This window comes from Arachis stenosperma, chromosome 6 (genome assembly GCF_014773155.1).
Source record: "Arachis stenosperma cultivar V10309 chromosome 6, arast.V10309.gnm1.PFL2, whole genome shotgun sequence".
Lineage (NCBI taxonomy): Eukaryota > Viridiplantae > Streptophyta > Magnoliopsida > Fabales > Fabaceae > Arachis > Arachis stenosperma.
In genome coordinates this window covers 43,797,998-43,811,855 of record NC_080382.1, presented here as the reverse complement: position 1 = coordinate 43,811,855, position 13,858 = coordinate 43,797,998, and the positions used below count along the sequence as shown (strand labels likewise).

Below are 13,858 nucleotides of genomic sequence, written 5' to 3'. Positions count from 1 at the left end.
TTAATCTGTGCCAAACTTTAAGTTGGTGTTTTCTTGTTAATCTTTTCATAATTTTCGAAAATTTTATTAAAGTCTTCTAAAAATTTTAAGTTTGGTGTTCTTTTCTTTTGTTCTTGGTGTTCTTGTGAATCTTCAAGGTGTTCTTGAGTCTTTCTTGTGTTTGATCTTAAAATTTTTAAGTTTGGTGTTCCTTGGTGTTTTCCCTCCAAATTTTCGAAAATAAGGAGCATTAGATCTAAAAATTTTAAGTCTTGTGTCTTTTATGTGTTTTTCTCTTTCATCATAAAATTCAAAATTCAAAAAAAATATCTTTCTAACTAATTTTAAACTATATTTTCGAGATTTTTATATAAAAATTCAGATTTCAATTTCAAAATTTTTCAATTCTTATCTTTTTAAGCTTTTTTTTAAAAAAAAATATTTTTTAATATATTTTATTACCGTTTTCAAAATATCCTAACCACTTTCTCTTTTTCATCAAATTTTTCGAAAATCTTCATAAGCTTTTTCAAATTTTTATAAATTTTAATTTTTAATTTTCTTTCTTTATTGATTTTATTTTCATTTCGGTTTTTGTTTTATTTTATTATTTCGAAAATTATTCTTATAATAAAATAGACAATATCAACATCTATATCATCTCCCTTGCTCCATCATGGAACTAAGTGGAAATGAACAATCCAGGAGGACTCTGGGGTCATATGCTAACCCCACTACTGCTTCATATGGGAGCAGTATCTGTATACCCTCCATTGGAGTTAGTAGCTTTGAGTTGAATCCTCAGCTCATTATCATGGTGCAGCAAAGCTGCCAGTATTCCGATCTTCCACATGAAGAACCTATAGAGTTTCTGGCACAATTTTTACAAATTGCTGACACAGTACATGATAAGGAAGTAGATCAGGATGTCTACAGATTATTACTATTTTCATTTGCTGTAAATGATCAAGCTAAGAGGTGGTTAAATAACCAACCTAAGAACAGCATAAAGACATGGAAACAACTGTCAGAAAAATTCCTGAATCACTATTTTCCTCCAAAACGGATGACACAGCTAAGGCTAAGCATCCAAGGCTTCAAACAAGGAGATAATGAATCCTTTTATGATGCCTGGGAGAGATACAAAGAGATGCTAAGAAAATGCCCCTCTGAGATGTTTTTAGAGTGGGTGCAATTAGACATCTTCTACTATGGGCTTACAGAAAAAGCTCAGATTTGTCTAGATCACTCAGTTGGTGGATCTATACATATGAGAAAAACAATTGAAGAAGCCCAAGAACTCATTGATACAGTTGCCAGAAATCAGCATCTGTACCTAAGCAGTGAATCTTCCATGAAAGAAGAAGCTAAAACAGTAACTGCTGAACTCAGTCCTGTAGATCAGGATAATGAATTCAATCAGCAATTAGACTTTCTAGCTCAGCAGCTAGCCGAATTCAAGGAAATACTACAGGAAACAAGGATGGCTAACAGGAATATGGAAGTACAGTTAAAGCAAACAGAAAAGCAACTGTCAAAAAAATAACAGAAGAATGCCAAGCAGTTCAATTAAGAAGTGGGAAAACATTAAATACCTCACTTCAAAGCAGTAGGAAGCCAAGAAATGAACAAATGGCTACTCAAAATCCCTCTGAGGACAATCAGAGCCCAAAGAGGAATAATGCTGGCGCTGAACGCCCAGACCATGCTCATTCCTGGCGTTGAACGCCCAAAGGGAGCACAGTTCTGGCGTTCAGACGCCAGTAACAGATAAGGAGTTGGCGTCTAACGCCACTCCAGCTTCCACCCGTGGCATTCAAACGCCAGTGGGGGATCAGTCACATACAAGTGCTGATAACAACCCTTCTAAAAAGGCTTCCCAATCCACATCTGTAGGCAATAAACCAGTAGCAACTAAGGTTGAGGAATACAAAGCCAAAATGCCTTATCCTCAAAAACTCCGCCAAGCGGAACAGGATAAGCAATTTGTCCGCTTTGCAGACTATCTCAGGACTCTGGAAATAAAGATTCTGTTTGCAGAAGCACTTGAGCAAATACCCTCTTATGCTAAGTTCATGAAAGAGATCTTAAGTCATAAGAAGGATTGGAGGGAAACTGAAAAAGTTTACCTCACTGAAGAATGCAGTGCAGTCATTCTGAAAAGCTTACCTGAGAAGCTTAAAGATCCCGGGAGCTTTATGATACTATGCACATTAGAGGGTAATTGTACCAAGCAGGCTCTATGTGATCTTGGGGCAAGTATCAACTTAATACCTGCATCTATTATCACAAAGCTTGGTTTGACTGAAGAAGTCAAACCAACCCGGATATGTCTTCAACTTGCTGATGGCTCCATTAAATACCCATCAGGCGTGATTGAAGACATGATTGTCAAGGTTGGGCCATTTGCCTTTCCTACTGACTTTGTGGTGCTGGAAATGGAGGAGCACAAGAGTGCAACTCTCATTCTAGGAAGACCTTTCCTAGCAACTGGATGAACCCTCATTGACGTCCAAAAAGGGGAAGTAACCCTGAGAGTCAATGAGGAGGAGTTCAAGTTGAATGTTGCCAAAGCCATGCAACATCCGGACACCCCAAATGACTGCATGAGTGTTGATATCATTGACTCTCTGGTAAGAGAGGTCAATATGGCTGAGAGTCTCGAATCAGAGCTAGAGGACATCTTTAAAGATGTTCAGCCTGATTTGGAGGAATCAGAAAGAATAATAGAACCTCTGAAAATCCCTCAAGGAAGAGGAGAAACCTCCCAAACCCGAGCTCAAACCATTACCACCATCCCTGAAATATGCATTTTTGGGAGAAGGTGATACCTTTCCTGTAATCATAAGCTCTACCTTAGAGCCACAGGAAGAGGAAGCACTAATTCAAGTGCTAAGGACACACAAGACAGCTCTTGGGTGTCCATCAGTGATCCTAAGGGCATTAGCCCAGCCAGATGCATGCACAAGATCCTATTGGAGGGTGGCGCCAACCCAGTGGTCCAACCACAAAGGCGGCTGAATCCAGCCATGAAGGAAGTTGTGCAGAAGGAGGTCACTAAATTACTAGAGGCTGTGATTATTTATCCTATTTCTGACAGCCCCTGGGTAAGCCCTGTCCAAGTCGTCCCTAAGAAGGGAGGCACGACAGTGGTTCATAATGAAAAAAATGAACTGGTTCCTACAAGAACAGTTACAGGGTGGCGTATGTGTATTGATTATAGAAGGCTCAATACAGCCACCAGAAAGGATCATTTTCCTTTACCATTCATAGACCAGATGCTAGAAAAACTAGCAGGTCATGAATACTACTGCTTCCTGGATAGATATTCAGGTTATAATCAAATTGCAGTAGATCCCCAGGATCAAGAGAAAACGGCATTCACATGCCCATCTGGAGTATTTGCATACAGAAGGATGCAATTTGGCTTGTGCAATGCACCTGCAACCTTTCAAAGGTGCATGCTCTCTATCTTCTCTGATATGGTAGAGAAGTTTCTGGAAGTCTTCATGGATGACTTTTCAGTATTTGGAGACTCATTCAGCTCCTGCCTTAACCATTTAGCACTTGTTCTGAAAAGATGCCAAGAGACCAACCTAGTTTTAAACTGGGAAAAATGTCACTTTATGGTGACTGAAGGGATTGTCCTTAGGCATAAAATTTCAAACAAGGGAATAGAGGTGGATCAAGCTAAAGTTGAAGTAATTGAAAAATTACCACCACCTGCCAATGTTAAGGCAATCAGAAGCTTTCTGGGGCATGCAGGATTCTATAGGAGGTTTATAAAGGATTTTTCAAAAATTACAAAACCTCTGAGCAATCTGCTAGCTGCTGACACGCCATTTGTGTTTGACACAAAATGTCTGCAGGCGTTTGAGACCCTGAAAGCTAAGCTGGTCACAGCACCAGTTATTTTTGCACCAGACTGGACATTACCCTTTGAACTAATGTGTGATGCCAGTGACCATACCATTGGTGCAGTATTAGGACAAAGGCATAACAAGCTTCTGCATGTCATTTATTATGCTAGCAGTATTTTAAATGATGCCCAGAAAAATTACACAACCACAGAAAAAGAATTACTTGCAGTGGTTTATGCCATTGATAAGTTTAGATCCTACTTAGTAGGATCAAAAGTGATTGTGTACACTGACCATGCTGCTCTTAAATATCTACTCACAAAGCAGGATTCAAAGCCCAGGCTCATAAGATGGGTGTTGCTTCTGCAAGAGTTTGATATAGAAATAAGAGACAGAAAAGGAACAGAGAATCAAGTAGCTGATCACCTGTCCCGGATAGAACCAGTAGCAGGAGCATCCTCCCTCCTACTGAGATCTCTGAAACCTTTCCGGATGAGCAATTGTTTGCTATTCAGGAAGCTCTATGGTTTGCAGACATTGCAAACTATAAGACACAAGGTTCTCCTTTTGTAACCATGGAGAGGAAGCATGAAAAGCTTCTCTCACTGCAGAGTCAACCAAAGCCCCCACAGTCCAACTCTAAGTTTGGTGTTGGGAGGCCACAACCAAACTCTAAGTTTGGTGTTGAACCCCTACATTCAAACTCTAAGTTTGATGTTGGGAGGTCCCAACCTTGCTCTGATTATCTGTGAGACTCCATGAGAGCTCACTGTCCAGCTAAGGACAATAAAGAAGTGCTTGCTGGGAGGCAACCCAGCCATTCACAAAATTTAATTTTATTTGTTTTTGCTGATTAATTTTTACAGGTATATGTCAAAGTATCTTCAAAAGGTAAAATAGCAATTGATTGGATTCACAGAGTTACAAGGGAATTTGGAAGCTCACTGGCGTGAAAAAGCTAGTAAGAAACATTTTGGGCGTTGAACGCCCAAAAAAAGCACCCACTGGGCGTTCAACGCCAGTAAGGGTAGCCATCTGGGCGTTTAACGCCAGATTGACAGCGTCCTGGGCGTTCAGAAAAACGCCTAGTGACAAAGGACTTCCTGGCGTTCAACGCCAGAAAGAAGCAACAGCTGGGCGTTGAACGCCCAGGAGAAGTAGCAATTGGGAGTTAAACGCCCAAAACAAGCAGCATTTGGGCGTTTAACGCCAGAATGGTGGGGAGGTAAAATTCGTTTTTCTTCACAAATTTTCTAATTTTTATGTTTCAATTCATAATTTCTTGCATAAACATGTTTTAAAATATCATCCTTCAATTCCAAAAATTTTAATCCTAATTTTTAAAAACACTAATTTCTAAAATTCCTTTTTCAAAAATGTCAAATGTATCTTAATTCATAAACACAAATCTTTTTCCAATCCAAATCTTTTTCAAATATTTTTCAACTCATCATATCTTTTGGATTTCGAAATTGCCTCTCCCTCTATTCCTCTCCTTTCCTTTCTTTTGCTTGAGGACAAGCAAACCTCTAAGTTTGGTGTGATTTGCCATGATCACTGAGCTAAAACTCATCAAGATCATGGCACCTAAGGGAACAGGAAGAGCAAGGATGTGAACTGAAGGAACTAAAGCGTCAGAAGCTATTCCTTGAAAGACCAAGCACCCCACAGACTAGAGGAACATCCACTTCCCAAAATACAGGTTGTTAAGTTCTAATTTTAAGCTTTAACTCTGTGATAGTATTTTTTTAGAAATTTACCTTAGAAGTTATATAGGAGTAGTAGTAATTAGTATCTCTATTTTGATTTTATCTCCAATTAAGCTATAATTTATTTTTCTCATCATCATCAAACATGAATAAAGTAGTAGATTTTTAGAATAAAGAGGCAATATTTTTTCGAGTTCTTAATAAGGAAAATTCTAATTATTTATATGTGGTGGAAATACTTTTTGTCTTCTGAATGAATGCCTGAACAGTGCATATTTTTTATATTGAATTTTATGAATGTTAAAATTGTTGGCTCCTGAAAGAATGATGAACAAGAGAAATGTTATTGATGATCTGAAAAATCATGAAATTGATTCTTGAAGCAAGAAAAAAAGCAGTGAAAAACAAGCTTGCGAAAAAAAAAGTGGCAAAAAAAATAAAAAAATAAAAAAGAAAGAAAAAGAAAAAGCAAGCAGAAAAAGCCAATAGCCCTTAAAACCAAAAGGCAAGGGTAAAAAGGATCCAAGGCTTTGAGCATCAATGGATAGGAGGGCCCAAGGAAATAAAATCCAGGCCTAAGCGGCTAAATCAAGTTGTCCCTAACCATGTGCTTGTGTCATGAAGGCCCAAGTGAAAAGCTTGAGACTGAGTGGTTAAAGTCGTGATCCAAAGCAAAAAGAGTGTGCTTAAGAGCTCTGAACACCTCTAACTGGGGACTCTAGCAAAGCTGAGTCACAACCTGAAAAGGGTTCACCCAGTCATGTGTCTGTGGCATTTGGGTATCCGGTGGTAATACTGAAAAACAAAGTGCTTAGGGCCACGGCCAAGACTCATAAAAGTAGCTGTGTTCAAGAATCAACATACTTAACTAGGAAAATCAATAATACTATCTGAATTCTGAGTTCCTATGGATGCCAATCATTCTGAATTTCAAAGGATAAAGTGAGATGCCAAAACTGTTTGGAAGCAAAAAGCTACTAGCCCCACTCATCTAATTAGAATCTGAGCTTCACTTAAAACTCTGAGATATTATTGCTTCTTGATTTCTTTTTATCCTCTTTTATTCATCTAGTTGCTTGGGGACAAGCAACAGTTTAAGTTTGGTGTTGTGATGAGCGGATATTTTATACGCTTTTTGGGGGTATTTTCATATAGATTTTAGCATGTTTTAATTAGTTTTTAATATAATTTTATTAGTTTTTAGGCAAAAATCATATTTCTGGACTTTACTATGAGTTTGTGTATTTTTCTGTGATTTCATGTATTTTCTGGCTGAAATTGAGGGAGCTGAGCAAAAATCTGAGTTAGGCTGAAAAAGGACTGCTGATGCTGTTGGATTCTGACCTCCCTGCACTCGAAATAGATTTTCTGGAATTACAGGAGTCCAATTCGCATGCTCTCAACGGCGTTGGAAAGTAGACATCCAGGGCTTTCCAGCAATATATAATAGTCCATACGTTGCGCGAAGATAGACGACGTAAACTGGCGTTCAGCTCCAGTATCATGCTGCTGTCTGGCGTCCAGCGCCAGAAACAGGTTACAAGCTGGAGTTCAACACCAGAAACATGTTACAACCTGGCGTTGAACGCCCAAAATAGCCCCAGGCACATGAGAAGCTTAAGTCTCAGCCCCAGCACACACCAAGTGGGCCCCAGAAGTGGATTTCTGCACTATCTATCATAGTTTACTCATTTTTTGTAAACCTAGGTTACTAGTTTACTATTTAAACAACTTTTAGAGATTTACTTTGCACCTCATGACATTTTAGATCTGAAAATTGTAACTTTTGGCAGCATGAGTCTCTAAACTCCATTGTTGGGGGTGAGGAGCTCTGCAACGTCTCGATGAATTAATGCGATTACTTTTGCTTTCCATTTAAACACGCTTGTTCCTATCTAAGATGTTCATTCGCGCTTAAACATGAAGAAGGTGATGATCCGTGACACTCATCACCTTCCTCAGATCCATGAACGTGTGCCTGACAACCACCTCCGTTCTACATCGGATTGAATGAGCTTCTCTTAGATTCCTTAATCAGAATCTTTGTGGTATAAGCTAGAATTGATGGCGGCCACTCTTGAGGATCCAGAAAGTCTAAACCTTGTCTGTGGTATTCCGAGTAGGATTCAAGGATTGAATGGCTGTGACGAGCTTCAAACTCGCGATTGCTGGGCGTGATGACAAATGCAAAAGGATCAATGGATCCTATTCCAACATGATCGAGAACCAACAGCTGATTAGCCGTGCTGTGACAGAGCATCTGGACCATTTTCACTGAGAGAATGGGAGGTAGCCACTGACAATGGTGACACCCTACATATAGCTTGCCATGGAAGGAGCCTTGCGTGTGGAAAAGGATTTCAAGGAAGAGTTGAAGTTCAGAGGACAAAGCATCTCCAAAACCCCAACATATTCTTCATTAATAAAGTAACAATTACTTATTCCAAATACTTTTACTTCTTACAATTAAATCCAAATAACCTTATTGACATCCTGACTAAGATTAATAAAATAAATATAGCTTGCTTCAAACCAATAATCTCCGTGGGATCGACCCTTACTCACGTAAGGTATTACTTGGACGACCCAGTGCACTTGCTGGTTAGTTGTGCGAAGCTGTGTTAAATAGTCCATTGATATTGGCCACACAATTTCGTGCACCACCAGGCACCCTGGCTGGCGTTTAAATGCCAATTTTCCTTCTTCACTGGGCGTTTTGAACGCCCAGCTTTTTCTTGTGTAATTCCTCTGCTGTATGTTCTGAATCTTCAATTCTCTGTATTATTGACTTGAAAAGACACAAATTAAAATTTTTTTTGAATTTTTAATGATGAGGAATAATCAAAATGCAACTAAAATCAAATAAACAATGCATGAAAGACACCAAACTTAGAAGTTTGTATACTATTGACACTAATAAATTGAGAATGCATATGAGAAACAACAAAACACTCAAGACAAGAGAATTTAAAGATCAGAGCAAGGAAATCATCAAGAACAACTTAAAGATCAAATGAAGAACATAATGCATGTAATTTTCGAAAATTAGAAGAATAAAGACATGCAATTGACACCAAACTTAAAATTAGACACTAGACTCAAACAAGAAACATAAAAATATTTTTGGTTTTAAGACTTTATAAATTTTTTTGATTTTCTTCGAAAATTATATGGAAAAGATGATAAAGAGATTCAAAATTTTTAATAAGAATTCCAGGAATCATGCAATGTTAGTCTAAAGCTTTAGTCTAAAGAAATTAGATATGGCTAGCCAAGCTTCAACAGGACATTGCATTCAAGAGCTAAATTGATGAGAATCAATCAGCTTTGGTGATGATAAAAACATCACCTTGAAACTCTAGAATTCATTCTTAAAAATTCTGAAGAAAAATACCTAATCTAAGCAACAAGATGAACCGTCAGTTGTCCAAACTCGAACAATCCCCAGCAACGGCGCCAAAAAATTGGTGCGCAGAATTGTGATCATCAATGGCGCCATCAACATGGTACGCTCAATTGCAATCTCAACTCTTTATCACAACTTCGCACAACTAACCAGCAAGTGTACTGGGTCGTCCAAGTAATAAACCTTACGCGAGTAAAGGTCGATCCCACGGAGATTGTTGGTATGAAGCAAGCTATGGTCATCTTGTAAATCTCAGTCAGGCGGATTCAAATGGTTATGGAGGATTAATGACTAAAAGATGAATAAAACATAAAATAAAGATAGTGATACTTATGTAATACATTGGTGAGAATTTCAGATAAGCGTATGGATATGCTTTGTCCCTTCCGTCTCTCTGCTTTCCTACTGTCTTCATCCAATCCTTCTTACTCCTTTCCTTGGCAAGCTGTATGTTGGGCATCACCGTTGTCAGTGGCTACAGTCCCGTCCTCTCAGTGAAAATGTTCAACGCACTCTGTCACAGCACGGCTATTCATCTGTCGGTTCTCGATCATGTCGGAATAGAATCCAGTGATTCTTTTGCGTCTGTCATTAACGCCCCACAATCGCGAGTTTGAAGCTCGTCACAGTCATTCAATCCTTGAATCCTACTCAGAATACCACAGACAAGGTTTAGACCTTCCGGATTCTCAAGAATTCAAGAGATAAACATTCAAGCCTTGTTTGCTTGTAGAACGGAAGTGGTTGTCAGGCACGCGTTCATAAGTGAGAATGATGATGAGCGTCACATAATCATCACATTCATCATGTTCTTGGGTACGAATGAATATCTTAGAACAAGAATAAGCTGAATTGAATAGAAGAACAATAGTAATTGCATTAATACTCGAGGTACAGCACAGCTCCACACCTTAATCTATGGTGTGTAGAAACTCCACCGTTGAAAATACATAAGAACAAGGTCTAGGCATGGCCAAATGGCCAGCCTCCCAAAGAGGGTTCAATCATAAAAACATGATCAAAAGCTCCTTTTTTAATACAATAGCAAAAGGTCCTATTTGTAGAGAACTAGTAGCTTAGGGTTTACAAAGATGAGTAAATGACATAAAAATCCAATTCCGGGCCCACTTGGTGTGTGCTTGGGCTGAGCATTGAAGCTTTCATGTGTAGAGATTTTTCTTGGAGTTAAATGCCAACTTTTGTGCCAGTTTGGGCGTTTAACTCCGATTCTTATGCTAGTTTCGGCGTTTAACGCCAGAATTCTTGAGCTGACTTGAAACGCCTGTTTGGGCCATCAAATCTCGGGCAAAGTATATACTATTACACATTGCTGGAAAGCCCAGGATGTTTACTTTCTAACGCAATTCAGAGCATGCCAATTGGGCTTCTGTAGCTCTAGAAAATTCACTTCGAGTTCAGGGAGGTCAGAATCCAACAGCATCTATAGTCCTTTTCAGCCTCTGAATCAGATTTTTGCTCAGGTCCCTCAATTTCAGCCAGAAAATACCTAAAATCACAGAAAAACACACAAACTCATAGTAAAGTCCATAAAAGTGAATTTTAACTAAAAACTAATAAAAATATAATAAAAACTAACTAAAACAAACTAAAAACATACTAAAAACAATGCCAAAAAGCGTATAAATTATCCGCTCATCAGTCTTCCAAGGATGATGCATTCATCCTCTTCCTTCCTAGTGTCTAAGATTATGAAATCAGTAGGGATGTAAAGGCCTTCAACCTTTACTAATACGTCCTCTACTAATCCATAAGCTTGTCTTACTGACTTATCTGCCAATTGTAATGAGAATAAGACAGGTTGTACCTCAATGATCCCCAGCTTCTCCATTACAGAGAGTGGCATAAGATTTATGCCTGACCCTAGGTCACACAGAGTCTTCTCAAAGGTCATGGTGCCTATGGTACAGGGTATTAAGAATTTTCCAGGATCTTGTTTCTTTTGAGGTAGAGTTTGTTGAACCCATGTATCTAGTTCACTAATGAGCAAGGGAGGTTCACCTTCCCAAGTCTCATTACCAAACAACTTGGCATTCAGCTTCATGATGACTCATAGATATTGAGCAACTTGCTCTCCAGTTACATATTCATCCTCTTCAGAGGAAGAATAGTCTTCAGAGCTCATGAATGGCAGAAGGAGGTTTAATGGGATCTCTATGGTCTCTATTTGACCTTCAGAGTCCTTTGGGTCCTCAATATGGAACTCCTTCTTGCTTGAGAGACGTCCTATGAGGTCTTCCTCATTGGGATTCACGTTCTCTCCTTCCTCTCTAAGTTCGGTCATGTTGACTATGTCAATGGCCTTGCACCCTCTTTTTGGATTCTATTCAGTATTGCTTGGGAGAGTACTAGGAGGGGTTTCAGTGACTTTCTTGCTCAGCTGGCCCACTTGTGCCTCCAAATTTCTGATGGAGGACATTGTTTTACTCATGAAACTTAAAGTGGCCTTAGATAGATCAGAGACTAAATTAGCTAAGTTAGAGGTACTTTGCTCAGAATTCTCTGTCTGTTGCTGAGAAGATGATGGAAAAGGCTTGCTATTGCTGAGCCTATTTCGTCCACCATTATTAAAGCCTTGTTGAGGCTTTTGTTGATCCTTACATGAGAAATTTGGATGATTTCTCCATGATGAATTATAGGTGTTTCCATAAGGTTCACCCATGTAATTTACCTCTGCCATTGCAGGGTTTTCAGGATCATAAGCTTCTTCTTCAGAAGATGCCTCTTTAGTACTGTTGGATGCATTTTGCCACCCATTCAGACTTTAAGAAATCAGGTTGACTTGCTGAGTCAACATTTTGTTCTGAGCCAATATGGCATTCAGAGCATCAATCTCAAGAACTCCCTTCTTCTGAGGCGTCCCATTATTCACGGAATTCCTCTCGGAAGTGTACATGAACTGGTTATTTGCAACCATGTCAATAAGTTCTTGAGCTTCTGCAGGCGTTTTCTTTAGGTGAATGGATCCGCCTGCAGAATGGTCCAGTGACATCTTAGAGAATTCAGATAGACCATAATAGAATATATCCAGAATGGTCCATTCTGAAAGCATGCCAAAAGACACCTTTTGGTCATCTGCTTGTATCTTTCCCAAGCTTCATAGAGGGATTCACCATCTTTTTGTTTGAAGGTCTGAACATCCACTCTAAGCTTGCTCAGCTTTTGAGGAGGAAAGAATTTAGCCAAGAAGGTCGTGACCAGCTTATCCCAGGAGTCCAGGCTATCTTTAGGTTGAGAGTCCAACCATGCTCTAGCTCTGTCTCTTACAGCAAAAGGAAAAACCATGAGCCTGTAGACTTCAGGATCTACCCCATTAGTCTTAACAGTCTCACAGATCTGCAAGAACTCAGTTAAAAACTGGTAGGGATCTTCTGATGAAAATCCATGAAACTTGCAATTCTGTTGCATTAGAGCAACTAGTTGAGGTTTCAGCTCAAAATTGTTTGCTCCAATGGCAGGAATTGAGATGCTTCTTCCATCAAACTTGGAAGTAGGTGTAGTATAATCACCAAGCATCCTTCTTGCATTATTGTTGTTGGGTTCGGCTGCCATCTCCTTTTCTTGTTCGAAAATTTCAGCAAGGTTGTATCTGGATTGTTGTAATTTAGCTTCTCTTAGTTTCCTCTTTAGAGTCCTTTCAGGTTCTGGATCAGCTTCAACAATAATGCCTTTTTCCTTGTTCCTTCTCATATGAAAGAGAAGAGAACAGAAAAAGAAGAGGGATCCTCTATGTCACAGTAAAGAGGTTCCTTATTATTAGTAGAAGAAGAAAGGGGATAAAGAAAGGAGAATCCAAACACAAGGGTGAGGATAAGGGCAGTGATTTGAGATGAAGAGAAGTATTAGTAAATGAATAAATAAATAGAATAATATGAGAGAGGGAGAAATTTTTGAAAATAAATTTTAAAAAGGAGTTAAATGATTTTTGAAAAATTAAGATAAGAAATAAAATTAAAATTAAAATTTAAAACAATTAATTAATTAAAAAAAAAAGAATTTTTGAAAAAGAGGGAGGTATTTTCGAAAATTAGAGAGAGAAAAGTTGTTAGGTGGTTTTGAAAAAGATAAGAAACATACAAAAAGTCAAATAGTTAGTTGAAAAAGATTTGAAAATCAAATTTGAAAAGATAAGAAGATAAGAAGATAAGAAGTTAGAAAAGATATTTTAAAATCAAATTTTTGAAAAAGATAAAATTTTGAAAGAAATAAGATATAAAAGATAAGATAAAAAGATATGATTAAAAAGATATGTTTAGAAAAGATTTAATTTTTAAAATTAAAATTAATTACTTAACTAACAAGAAACTAAAAGATAAGATTCAAGAATTTAAAGATTGAACCTTTCTTAACAAGAAAGTAACAAACTTCAAATTTTTTAACCAATCACATTACTTGTTAGTTAAGTTTCAAAAATTTTAAAATAAAATTAAGAAAAGATTTTGAAACTAATTTTTTGAAATCTTTGAAAATCATGAAAGAAAAATGAAAAAGATTTGAATTTTGAAAAAGTTTTAAAAAGATAAAATTTTTAGAATTTGAAAATTTGACTTGACTTATAAGAAACAACTAATTTTAAAATTTTTTGACTAAGTCAACCCAAATTTTCGAAATGTTGAGAGAGAAAAGGAAAAGATATTTTTTTTATTTTTGAATTTTTTATTATGAGAGAGAAAAACAACAAAAATGACTCACAACATAAAAATTATGAATCAAAACACATGATGCATGCAAGAACAATATGAATGTCGAGATGAACACCAAGAACACTTTGAAGATCATGATGAACATCAAGAACATATTTTTTTGAAAAATTTTTTATGCAAAGAAAACATGCAAGACACCAAACTTAAAAATCTTTAATGCTTAGACAATATGAATGCAAAGAT

At 37.6% G+C, this 13,858-nt stretch overlaps 1 non-coding gene across 1 annotated transcript; it reads left to right on the top strand.

Moving 5' to 3' along the window:
• The first annotated feature begins 12,022 nt into the window (after positions 1-12,022).
• Positions 12,023-12,125, top strand: LOC130937917 (small nucleolar RNA R71). Its single transcript, XR_009069108.1, has one exon. It is a non-coding gene; the product is annotated as a small nucleolar RNA R71 (small nucleolar RNA).
• Positions 12,126-13,858: the final 1,733 nt, after the last annotated feature.